This window comes from Dermacentor silvarum, chromosome 1, assembly GCF_013339745.2.
Source record: "Dermacentor silvarum isolate Dsil-2018 chromosome 1, BIME_Dsil_1.4, whole genome shotgun sequence".
Taxonomy (NCBI): Eukaryota; Metazoa; Arthropoda; class Arachnida; order Ixodida; family Ixodidae; genus Dermacentor; species Dermacentor silvarum.
Window position 1 is genome coordinate 312,635,500 of NC_051154.1, and position 12,204 is coordinate 312,647,703.

Consider the following 12,204-nt stretch of genomic DNA (forward strand, 5'->3'; position numbering starts at 1 on the left):
CTCTCTGATAACGGTGCGATAAGTTATTTCAGTTACGTTATAGTATTAGATTAGATTTCAGTTATGTTATAGTCTTCGCTTAAAGTACTGTTTTCAATAGTATTGAATGAATCATCCGTCGGCATGCAACTGCTTGATATACTTACGGGGGATGGGAGCTTTGTCAAGCCGCGATACAGTGGCTTTATTTCCCATCCCCTCGGCCATGTGATATATTAGATGTCTGGAACAATAAAAGACTACTGATACTAAAACCACGACCTGATTATGTGGCATGCCGTAGTGGTTGACTCCGGAAGTTTGGACCACCTGGGGTTCTTTACCCTACGCCTAAATCTAAGCAGACGGGTGTTTTCGCATTTCGCCCCCAATCGAAATGCGTCCGCCGTGGCTGGGATTCGATCCCGCGAACTCGTGCTCAGCATTCCCACCCCATAGCCACTGAGCAACCACGGCGCGTTGGTTTCCGTGAGTACAACGACATCAGCCAAGCTTGTGCCAACAACAGAAGCTAAAGCGTCACGTTTGCTTAGCATTCTCCAAATGTTAGTAAATAGAAAGACAAGCCTGCGTAAGGAGTAATATGCTGCGCATTGTTAGGATACCAACGTGTCACTACTGGCGAACGAAGAGCTATTCGGGTCATGGCTCTGACGAAGTTCACAGACGCTGTCAGTAGATGGGGAGTAAACATAGCATTTATTGTTTATGTACAGTTTATTATATCGCACGGAGAGCTGTTGAACACTGGCGTTACCGTATTCAAAAGCTTCTTGCGCAAGTGTCTGGTTGTCCGGCAGAAATCTTCGTTGAAGAATATTCTAGAAATTTTAGCTTGCTGCGTGATGAAAATATGCTTTCTCTGAATTTGAAAGATGGAAACTTAACAAAAACTGGCCGGCATTTTCCAGGAACAAACTTTGCCAATAGATGCAAGCGAGATATGCGGTCGTCACTACTGCTCAGAATTAGGTCTAGGGAGATGTTAAGGGCAGCGCATATTTGCTGCTCAGATTGCACCCGCATTTTTGAAAGACTACCGTGAAACTGCGAAAGATTAAGTTTTCTCTGCGCGATTGGTCTTCGATGTCATCAAAACGGTGGTTCAGATTAGTAACCTGAGGGACGAGGCTTTCGTATGTTTTGCCTTCAGACGACTGGATAGTGCTTTCAAGGGTTGATAGCCTATTCAATTTCAGCAATTTCTGATTTCACCTGCTAAGTCAGCTGCCATAGCATACCACCCTAAATAACGCGCTCGTCGAACAATGAGCCGACTGTACCTTGACGAAACGCCGATAAGGTGGGTGCGCCAACACCGTTATTTGGGCTTAATTGTGGATGATCGCATCTCTTGGCGCCCTGCCGTTAAATTCGTACGCAACAAATCGCAATCCATCCTTAAGTATGTGGCCGCCTTGACAGCTAGAGGTGCAGGCGGTGACCAAACCAATCATCTGTACTCTCAGGCATGATGTATGCGTTACCATTCCTGAACGTCCCACCTAGTTTGATGGCCCAACTGGAACGTGATCATTGCGTTGCCCTTCGAGTAATGCCGGGATTACCTCGTGAGGCGCAATCAGTTCCATTACTCACTGAAGAACATCATTTACCTCTAAGGCTACAAGCAGACCAGAGTGCTCTATATCATATTGAGCGTCTGCACTGCGCATCGAATGGTCAAATGCTCCTTGGTCGTCTGATTTACCGCCAGTTTTCTCGCATTGGAAAAATGGCGGCATTATTTATGAACATTGCTGGCATTTCTGAACATGATGCTCCAGTTACGCCTTCGCCTGCGGAAAATATCATCAAACACGTACTGCCCATTTACCTTAGAATCCCTGACATACACAAAAATCTGATATGCCTGTTTCGGCCATATCCCAATTGTCTCAGTCGCACATGTTCGAGAGATTTCTAGAGTATCTTCAAGTATTTACAGATGCATCTGTACCGAGCGACGGTCAAGGCGCCTCTGCAGCTTTTTTCTGCCCTTAAACTCAAGCACGACGTATATTTCATATACCCCATCCAGCCTTGTCAACACCTCGGAGCTAGCAGCAATTAATGTTGCACTGAAATACGTGCAAGACGAGTTAACCTCACCGAAGATTGTCATATTTACGGACTCCCGCGCTGCCCTTAGCAGATTACGCAGTCAGGTTGATTGCCCAATTGTGCGCAGTATTACTGACTCTGCCAACAAAATTTTATGACGTGGGGTATCTCTCGTTGCTCAATGGATACCTTCGCACGTAGGGAACGCTGCAACTGAAGAGGCTGATCGACTGGCTTCAACTTGCACTCATAACGACTGTGCTTGCCCTGAAATTTTGTGCAAGCTTGACGACGCTCGTCTGCTGATTCGTCGCCACCCACTCAAGCAGCATCCAAACCAGCGCGTCGCAAATGGAACGTTCCCGCCGCGTGTTCGCGGTCGAGGCTTGCCTCGTCGTGCTAGAGCGAAACTACTCAAGCTAAGGGTTGGCTGTGTTAACGTGCACGAACGTTTATACAGACAAGGACGTGTGACTAGTCCATCGTTTACGTCTTGCGGTGGCTGCGAGACACTTCCAGCACCTGATATTGGAATTTCCCGCTTTCAGTGCGCAACGCTTATCGCTAGTGAAGGACTATCGTCTCCTTGGCCTGCGGTGTACGACTCTAAGCGAATGTTTATACCCCAGTGGTTGTGAGTCTCGACGTGATCAAGCTCATCGCACTCTGCTTACTTTTCTAGAAGCAACGAACTTAGCGGCACGTTTGCAAGCCAGCAACCATTTCTTTCATTTTACGTTCTTTAGTAGCATGCCCTGCAGGGACGGACCCTACTGTATGTTGTACTTTATTCTTTGAGATTTGTCATCCCGCTATTTCTTTCCTCCTTCCTCCCCTCCTTCCTATCTTTCCTTTCTATGCTTCTCTCGTCCTTTCGGAAGAGTAGGCAGGCGTTGTGCCTCTTCTGGTGGCAGTTGCCAGCCTCGCTCCTCGATTTCTCTTTTCTGTGTATATGCTTACAAATCAAATAATAATAATTAACATTGGCATGTAGTTCCTTTAGCAGCGATAACAGCTCAGTATGTTGTTTCCCGGCGTTGTCAGTAGCGGGTCAGTTCCGGGATCGAGCTCTACATCACCTGATAGTAGCAACATTTTAGATGCATGAATACATTCCCAAGCAAGGCAAAATAACACTTGTGGGCATAGAAATGAGAGCACAAAAGCATTATTATTTTTTTACACAAGAGTTGAGTACCTGAACCAACATGCACAAGAAGCGAAAAGGCGTGTCAGGGGTCTGCATTGTTGCAGTTCTTCCACGCCCACTGGAGGGCGCGAGGACAGCCAGCTGCTTATAAAGCAGGCCGGGCATGCATCTGTCGATGCCGATGGCTTTGTCCAAGTGAGCTCAAGATGGTGCTCCAGGAACGCCGCGCTGCGTTGCATGGAACTGGGGTCGGCCATCCAGGAGTGACACCTGGCAACTTATGCTCGCGGTCTCCGTCGGCGCGAGCTGGAACAGCTGTACAGAGGCGCAGCACCGGATGATTCGATCCACGTGGCAATGATAATCAGTATCGGCACCAAGAAGCGAAAAGGCGTGTCAGGAGTCTGCATAGTTGCTTTTCTTCTATGCCCTCGTCTGCATGTGCGCGTGGCCTAATGGATAAGGCGCCTGATTCCGGATCAGGAGATTGCAAGTTCGAGTCCTGTCGCGTACGTGTTTTTTTTTACTTATTTATTACAGCGATACTGTATATGCCTAGGCGAAACATCCGCCCGTGTCCAGGAGGGCCTTGCGCTCTCACAGGTGTGCATGCGCGAGAAAAAAAAATAATTGGGGCGGAGTTATACGCAACAACAGAGGGAATGTTTGGGTCTTTCGCATCGTGGGTGTGACGTAGCGCAGCCTGCAGGGAGTGCGCACGCGTCAAGTTTGGGGATGCAAAGGGGCGAGGGAACGTCTGGCGCAATTGGCTGCGCGGTCGGTGACGTCGTTCCTATTTCGCAGCAGTGCGCCCGCGCGTGATTCTCTCCGACATCGCAATGATGCAGTTACGTGTCGTGCGTTCTCTTGAGGAATAGCTCGCGTACGAAGAACAGCGCCGGGAGTCCTACCGCCGCAGTCGTGCCACCAACGCCCAACGTGTCTGTGTCTTCATTGCTCGGCATAAAGGGGCGCGTAATGTGACACATAACTGCGTAACACTGTTCAATAACAATTTAATATACCCGCGTGATAACCTTAAGATAAACACCGTGGCCGCCCCTTTACTGCTTCGCTGGTCAACCGCCTCCACAGCGTGTAAAGGCCGAGCATTTTTTTTTTACTCATGCAGCATTCCAGTTTATGGGCTTGCAGCTGCTACTTCTGCATGCCCGCGACCACATATACTGCTGGGATGCAGTATTCTTTTGGGACATCCTCAAGAGAAGCCCAAGCCGGTTGGCACGAAATCTTATGGGTATAACAAATACCTCATATCCTGCATTTTCGTGTCGTGTCAAATGATGACAAAACGTGAACTCATCAATGTCGCCCGTGGGCGACGTGATCGCTGCGAGCAGGCATCCTCGAGCGAGCGGTTTCGGGGTAGGCTGGATTTCGCGTCTTCGCATTGGACGCGTCGCAGGCCGTTTGTTTCGCTCTCAAAAGTGAAGTTGACCCAGTGCACGCCCTGTATCGAGTCGCGCGACATCTCACGAAAGTCATCGTATCCCCCGAATGCAACTATATATTTTCAAGTTCGCAACGCATAAACGGGTCGACTATGCCGACCGCGCGCCCGCCTTGTCAAAGGCAGCTGCCATGCTGGCAGTATGTTTACGTTTATCCCTAGGCCAGCTGTCCGGGCGTTCGATTTTGCTAACTTCGGACAGTTTCAGGTTGTCTTGGGATTTTGAATTGAATTGAATTTATTTGCCAGAAGGATACAAAAATGACGAAAATACATGAGAAGCATCTGGATCCTTAGCATCAAGCTAGTTTGGATCCATACATGAATAATAACAGAGGTTTATATTTATACAATATCGATTTCTACAGTTGTGTGTTCATGCAGGTAGCAGACAACTTGTATTGTAACTATAATTCAACGTTAAAACAGGTCTTTGTAATGGCGTTTCAGCATAAGAAAAAAGTATTTACTTTGTTTTACGTGCACAGGAAGACTGTTCCACAAAGTACAACCAATGCTAGGAAGCCGCCTTTTGCCATATACATTTTTTACAAGAGGCTGTAGGAAGTTCCCGGCTTCGTAGCCTCTTGCTGGGAACCGGGAAGACAAGAATGATGAGTGGTGAACTGGACAATTGTTAGTTATACAGTTATACACCATAATTGTGGTTTTATAGTTTATTAGCAGTTTAAGGGGCATGATTTGATAGTTGTTAAAAAGCGGCTTTGTTGGGGCTGCATAACTTGAACTTGACAGAAACCGAATTGCTCGCTTCTGCAGCACTACAAGTGGCCTTAGGTAGGATTCATACGTATGGCCCCACGACTCTATACAGTATGATATCTGACTATGAAAAAGAGCAAAATAGATGGTTCTCAAAGTTGGTACATCGAAAAACTGGCGACATTTAAATATCACAAAGCAAACAGTGCTGAGCTTTTTACATAGCGAATCAATATGCATTTTCCAGTTTAAATGATGGTCTATTACAACACCTAAATATGTTATGCTGTTCACACGTTCAATGGGCTCTCCCTCTACCTGAAGCACGCATGAGTCGAAAGTTATAGCTTTGTGTGAAGAATGAATTAACATATATTTTGTCTTCTTTACGTTTAGTAGCAGCTTATTAGCGTGAAACCAATTACTGATAAGCTTCATTTCTACGTTAGCTATATTACAAGCTTCAGGCGTAGACTCATGTGCGCAAATGAGTGCAGTGTCATCTGCGTACATAACAGGAGTGAAATTACGCAATATCAACGGCAGATCGTTCACGTATGATGAAAATAATATGGGTGCCAACACAGATCCTTGAGGGACTGCCGTTGAGACCTCAGAAAAATCTGATTCGACATCGCGAAATCGTACCTTTTGTTGTCTATTCGTGAGATAGCTTCTGAAAAATTCGAGACAGACACCACGGAAGCCGTAACGTTCTAGTTTCTGAAGTAATATCCCATGATGTACAGTATTGAAAGTTTTTTAATGTCAATGAACAAACCTAATACGATCATAATATTGTTTAAGTAGGTGTTTACAATATCAGAGAAAGATAATATAGCAGTGGCGGTTGACCTCTTGCTCCTGAAACCATGCTGACTCGGTGTTAGCAATGATTCTTTTTCGACAAAATTCATGACCCGTTTCGCGATGAGTTTTTCAAAAGCTGTATTAATGGCACTCAGGACAGATATTGGGCGGTAATTTTCAGGCAGGTTTCGGTCTCCATTTTTGTGTATAGGAACAACTTTAGCAAGCTTTCGCAACACACGTGACTTCCTACCAGGACAGAAACTAGCTCGCTGCCGTCTGGCTGCCAGCGGGCTGCCAGAACTCCGAAAATCGACGATGCCAAGTTTCGGTTTCCCACGCTCTGATCGCCTAAATTCGTGCTGCCACAGTTCCACGGGTAATCGCCTTTTTCCTGCTCCAAATGTTGGTTTAGCATGTAGACAGACCTCTCTTCAATTTCCCAATTACGATGAGCCCGCTGAAACAAAATAATAAAAAGCTAATTATTGTGTGAATTAGTGTCTAATTGCCACGTATCACCCGTCACCCCTAGATCGTCCCCACTGACGGCATGTCTCCGATAGAGCCATCCTTTTATTTCAAAGGGGCTGTATTTAAATATAATTTTGTCTTCCCAGAAACACCCTGTAAAGGACGACACCTCTTTGTACAGAGGGCGACGTTCACAAAAATTGCCCTTTACTTTGTACCGAAACACGTAATACAACACTAAAAAAAGGAAAAGAAAGTTGACGTCCCAACCAGAAATGGCAGTGACGCCAAATCTTATGCGGCTTGGCGCGAATGTGCGACTTTTTTTAGCGTCCGGCATTTCGATGGCGCCAGCAGTTTTTCCTTTGGGGCTACGTAGGGCTATGTGGGAATGGTATAAATGACGAGGTGTATGCGGTGGTACTGAGAACAACATTTTGAGATTTCGTGGTGCTGCTCAACTCAGCTGTAGTGCCAGCGTGTCATTAAACTACGGGAGTGGCGTATGTGTCACTGTGAACATAATTAGGCTGGTATTGACGCAATTGCTCCAGCAGGTTCCCCAGGAACGTGAGCGAATAGTATGGAAATACATGACAGTGCCACAGAGGTTCTAAAAGCAACTTCACTTTTATCGACCCAGATGAATGCAACCGACGAAAGGCGGTTGCATTCGGTAACTGACGAAATTAAACATATGTTTCAATGGAGGAAAAGTATTATGGCCAGCACACGTACAGTCCTTTAGTACAGAAACTTATGCCAAACCTTTTCAAAGAATCATTCGAAATTCCGTTCGATACCATGTATTGATATCCAAGAGTTATCAGACAAAACAACGTTGCCCCGCATTATCACATTAGACTTACTAATTTTCCTGTCCGTCGGACACTCAGAGCCTGTGTTACGCATAGTGAAGTGAACATAGCGCGTCGTTTCTTCGGGGAGCGTTCTGCATTTATCGTCACGACAAGAGGCAGCGCGTCGGATGCCGCAGCCGTGAACTTGCACGATAAGAAAAAGCCTGCACTCACACCTTTCGCGAATGAATGTCATGTGCTAGGTCACGCAAAGTTTAATGTGAAGCGGACGCTACACTTTGAACAAACACGCAAGGAAATATAAAATGGCCAACCCCTTCCCCTACTTAAAAATGGGGGTAAGCGAAGCTTATGTGTTTCTTCGGTGTTCCGCGGAGCGAAGTATCACGTTGTGCTCGAACCACAACCGGTTACACGCTCTTCAACAGGCTCTGAAGTTCCGGTTGAGAAACTCGCGTTGAAATCGCGCCATCGCACCGGGGAAGTTGATGCTAGCGTTGCCGAGGCGTGCACCACCGTTGTCGGGTTCCTGGAGGGCAAGACGATGTTGACGTTTGGCCTCAAAATCGCGCTCCCGCAAGTCGGGGTCGGCTGCTCTTCGGTGACGTTCGGCCTCAACATCGCGCTCTCGCAACTCGGTGTCCGTGGCTCTTCGCTGACGCTTCGCCTGGGCTTCGGAAGCCCTCACGCTAGAATCGGCTCGTGGACGACGAGCGAGTATGTGGCGCCGTTGCACAAACGCAGGCGGCACCTCGGCGGAACGCACCATGCGGTGGTCGCCAACCGATCGCCGAGACTGGTCTGAGGCGACGGAAGCCCGGCAGAGCGCGCGCCAACGCCCTTTCCCTCCCCGCGACAAACCAGATGACCCTGATATGCCGCTCACGTCACGTGATCCAGCGCCGGCGCAGCTGGAAGAGCTGGTCTACTGTGGGGCTGCCGGGTTTTTCATTGCGATAGCAATTACACGGACACTTCAAGCGGATTTCTGCCGTCGCTGTGAGGTTCCGTATAAAGTCCAAGGGTGATAAAATCGTCCCCGCGCGCCGTATGCGCGAGTGAGGGAAGGAAGGGGATACGCTGTGCTTCGTCAACAAATGCGTATCTTGCAACCGGGAGCAAGGGTAACTGGCGATGCAATCTCCCATGCGAAAGGAGCAAAGCGGGAAGGCAGCGTGGGAGGGAGGGTGGGAGGGAGGGGGGGCGGCTTCTACTTTGCCAACAAATGCGTTCTTGCACTTTGCGCCTGTGCCAGCTGTATTTGCGCCTGTGTCAGCGCGCGCACCGTATTTTGAAAGCGATCTCACACGGCTCTGACCTTTGTATGCGTTGTGCGTACGCCGCTCAGTTTCCGTTGAAGCGATAGACACCACGAACCTTCGCTCGCTGCGGCGGCCGCGCTTCCTGACGCCCCAGTTTTGACAGTCGTTATCTGCGGTCATCGAGGCTATTCATGTTTACCTGTGCGCGCTGACACCACGCTTGTTAATTTAGTAAGCGAATATGCCAAGTTTATGCAGGCGATAAAACTAGTATCCCTACTCCTTATAGCTCTCTATTAATTTGATATCGCAATTGATGCTTCGCCTTTCGGGCGCAATTGTGACATTTTCTTTTGCGTGACCATGACAACGCCACCGAAACTAAATAAATTATGGGGTTTTTCGTGCCAAAATCACGATCTGATTATGAGGCACGCGGTAGTGGGGGACTCCGGAAATTTGGACCACCTGGGGTTCTTTAACGTGCGCCTAAAGTACGCGGGTGTTTTCGCATTTCGCCCCCATCGAAATGCGGCCGCCGTGGCCGGGATTCGATCCCGCGACCTTGTGCTCAGCATCCACCGAAACTTGTGAGCCAATGCAAGCTTCGCTTCAAGAAAGCTCGTACGAAACCGCCGCGTTGAAGTGAGCAACGCCATTCCGCAAAAGTAGCTGGCTTGCGCAGTTTTGCCAAGTCTTGCGCCAGAGTTACTGTTTGGTAGGGGTCACCAAGAAGGAATAAATCATGAAAAACATTTGTTGTTATTAGTACAACAAAAATATTCGAAACGGTATATTTAGAGGTGTGACAGTATTTTGATGAAAAATTTTCGAACATAATTTTTCGCATAGTTTTTCTAGTTTCAGTGTTTGTCCCCCACACCCCCCTCACCTAGTCGCGCGTCAATCGTGCGCCATTAACGGATATCTCTGGTAATAAGTATTAGCACGCTTTTCGTTCCACGCTTCGCGACCCATTTAATGGACCTTGATTTTTCCACGAGCAGCACTAGTCTGACAACTTCGATCATTCGGTGCACATACTACACACATCTTTCTTGAGGGTACACATCTGGGTGCGTAGCAAAGCAATGGAAGCTTCTTTAAAAGCTTAAAGTGATAACTGGAGAGCGCATGAGCAATAGTTGAATACTTGTATAGCTCAGGTCCGAGACACCGCAAAAGGACGCTTGATGTAGGCCTCAGTTTTAAAGCAGCTCTCCTCTGGAGCATGCCGTCCTGATAGATATTAAAGGGGGAAAACCATTTAGCAGGGTTTCAATTATTTGTGACAGCACAGCGGATTTCGCTGTTCAGTTTTCGCAGGAAAACGAAATGAATTCTTTCACTTTACTGAATAGCCGCATGGCGACGATCACCGAGCTTCTCGTCTTCCAGCCACCTGGGGACTAGGCGATCCGCAATATGCCAGATGCGTATCGTGTCATGATTGATGTCTCTTAGTTACCCGCTTATGTCACAGAAACCAGGAAAAGAGCTAAGTACACAAGGAACTGCGCAGTCAGGCTGAAATCACTTGGCAAGCCGGGACTGCATGGTTCACTGCCGGTTTGCACCTCGGCTCGGTCAAGGGGTGTAGCTTGCACGAGTTTCATAAGTTTCCCATTGAACACGTGGACAATTTATAGCGCCATCTTCAGGGGGAGCTGCATGGAGATGGCATGATGGATATTTTTCTGTGTAAAATCACGATCTGAATATGAGTCACGCCGTAGTAATCCAACGTGCACCCTATGCACGATACACTGCTGTGGTTGCTGTTGCTCTAATCGAAACGCGGACGCCGTGACGGGGATTTGAATCCGCAAATTCATCTTTTGCAGCGCAACGTCAAATCAACTTGGCAACCACGGCGGGTTGGTATGATATATAGCCAGCGTGCTGCATACAGTTTGGCAGTCAGCACTACGCGAAAGCTGTGATATAATTTTTAGGCCACATAACAAAAATGTGTGTTGTGATAAAATTACTGGACAGGCACGACTTCTTGTCCTAAATTGTTCAAGTGTTTGGTGCGAAAATAGAACTGGGAGATGCTCTGGGAAGATAGAGATGTCTACCGAAGTGAACAATGTTCATCAAGCAACGCGTGGCATCTTCTGGCGCATTCAAATAAATAGCGCTGAATACTCGTAAATATTCTCCGTTTTGTGGATGTTGTCAGATCTTAAGATATCCCGTGTTTCGCGAAAGCTTCAGCTTTCCTCCATATCGCTCCAGCGTCATTATGGGGGAATTTTAAATGAAGACGACTGTCACGGGGAAAGGTTACACTAGACCACGCAGGAAGAAAACTTTTATAGCAACTCTTCCACCACGGAGGAGTTGCGATAAACAAACGAAAATGACTTGGACAAAAGTAATCAATGAATAAGATTATGTTTCTCATCTTCTTCTTCGTCGCTGAAGCACATTATTCTCGCGCATCCGCGAAAACTTACTGTAAGCGATACCGCATGAAACAAAGATTTACGCCTTAAAATGTTACGCCGGGTATCAGTTTGAGTGCAACATATTATGGGCTTATGGGAAAACCTTCATTTCCCGAATGCTTTATTGATATGGAGATGCTGCGACTCGTGCATGTCCGCGTGGCCTAATGGATAAGGCGCCTGATTCCGGATCAGGAGATTGCAGGTTCGAGTCCTGTCGCGGACGTGATTTTTTTTTTTTTTGCTTGCTGCGTGGTAAATCATTAGTTTTATGGAACGCCTGGTGGTTCCTATACGTGAGGCCGTGGGGATTTGACGCATTATATCGGATCAGGAAATGGCAGGTTCTTTGTAGTCCTTCACGGACGCCGAGTTTTCAAGGTGTTTTTTTTTCTTTTTTTACTCGTGCAGCATTGTTTATGGGCATGTAGCTGCTACTTCTGCATATCCGCGTGGCCTAATGGATCATTCTGCTTCCGGCAGTATCGAGTGTAAGATTTCTATCAGGGCGGTTTTCCAACGATTACCTGTCCAGTATGAAACGAAAAAAACTGTTCGCGGTGCCCTTGTACAGGTCCTCGTAGAGCGGAAGGTCCAGGCAGCGATGTTTTAAAAAGTGAAGGAAAATGCAAGTGCCGCCAGGAACAAAAACTTTCTTTTTTTTAAATTACACACATGAACATTACCAGTTAAGAAGTTTTGGGAGGGAAAGAAATTATTTTTAGAGTGGGGATCGCACTGTTTAATTTGCAAGCAGCCAGAAACAATCGATCATATTTTTTACAATGTTGGGAATGGGTCTATTTTTGGGATGTATTACAAAGAACACTACGGAAAGAATTTCCACTTGACCCGTATGGCATTAGGTACTTAAGCGAAGATAACGAGGATGGTGTGCCTTTTGATTTAATTATGCTAATGCGCATCCACTCTATATGGCGGTCCAGAATGGCAGGATATTACGTTGACAAGGATG

The 12,204-nt window shown here is 47.1% G+C and overlaps 2 non-coding genes across 2 annotated transcripts; both read left to right on the forward strand.

The window, feature by feature from the left end:
- Positions 1-3,655: 3,655 nt before the first annotated feature.
- Trnar-ccg (transfer RNA arginine (anticodon CCG)) lies at positions 3,656-3,728 on the forward strand. The gene has a single exon. It is a non-coding gene; the product is annotated as a tRNA-Arg (tRNA).
- A 7,653-nt stretch (positions 3,729-11,381) lies between these two features.
- On the forward strand, positions 11,382-11,454 carry Trnar-ccg (transfer RNA arginine (anticodon CCG)). The gene has a single exon. It is a non-coding gene; the product is annotated as a tRNA-Arg (tRNA).
- Positions 11,455-12,204: the final 750 nt, after the last annotated feature.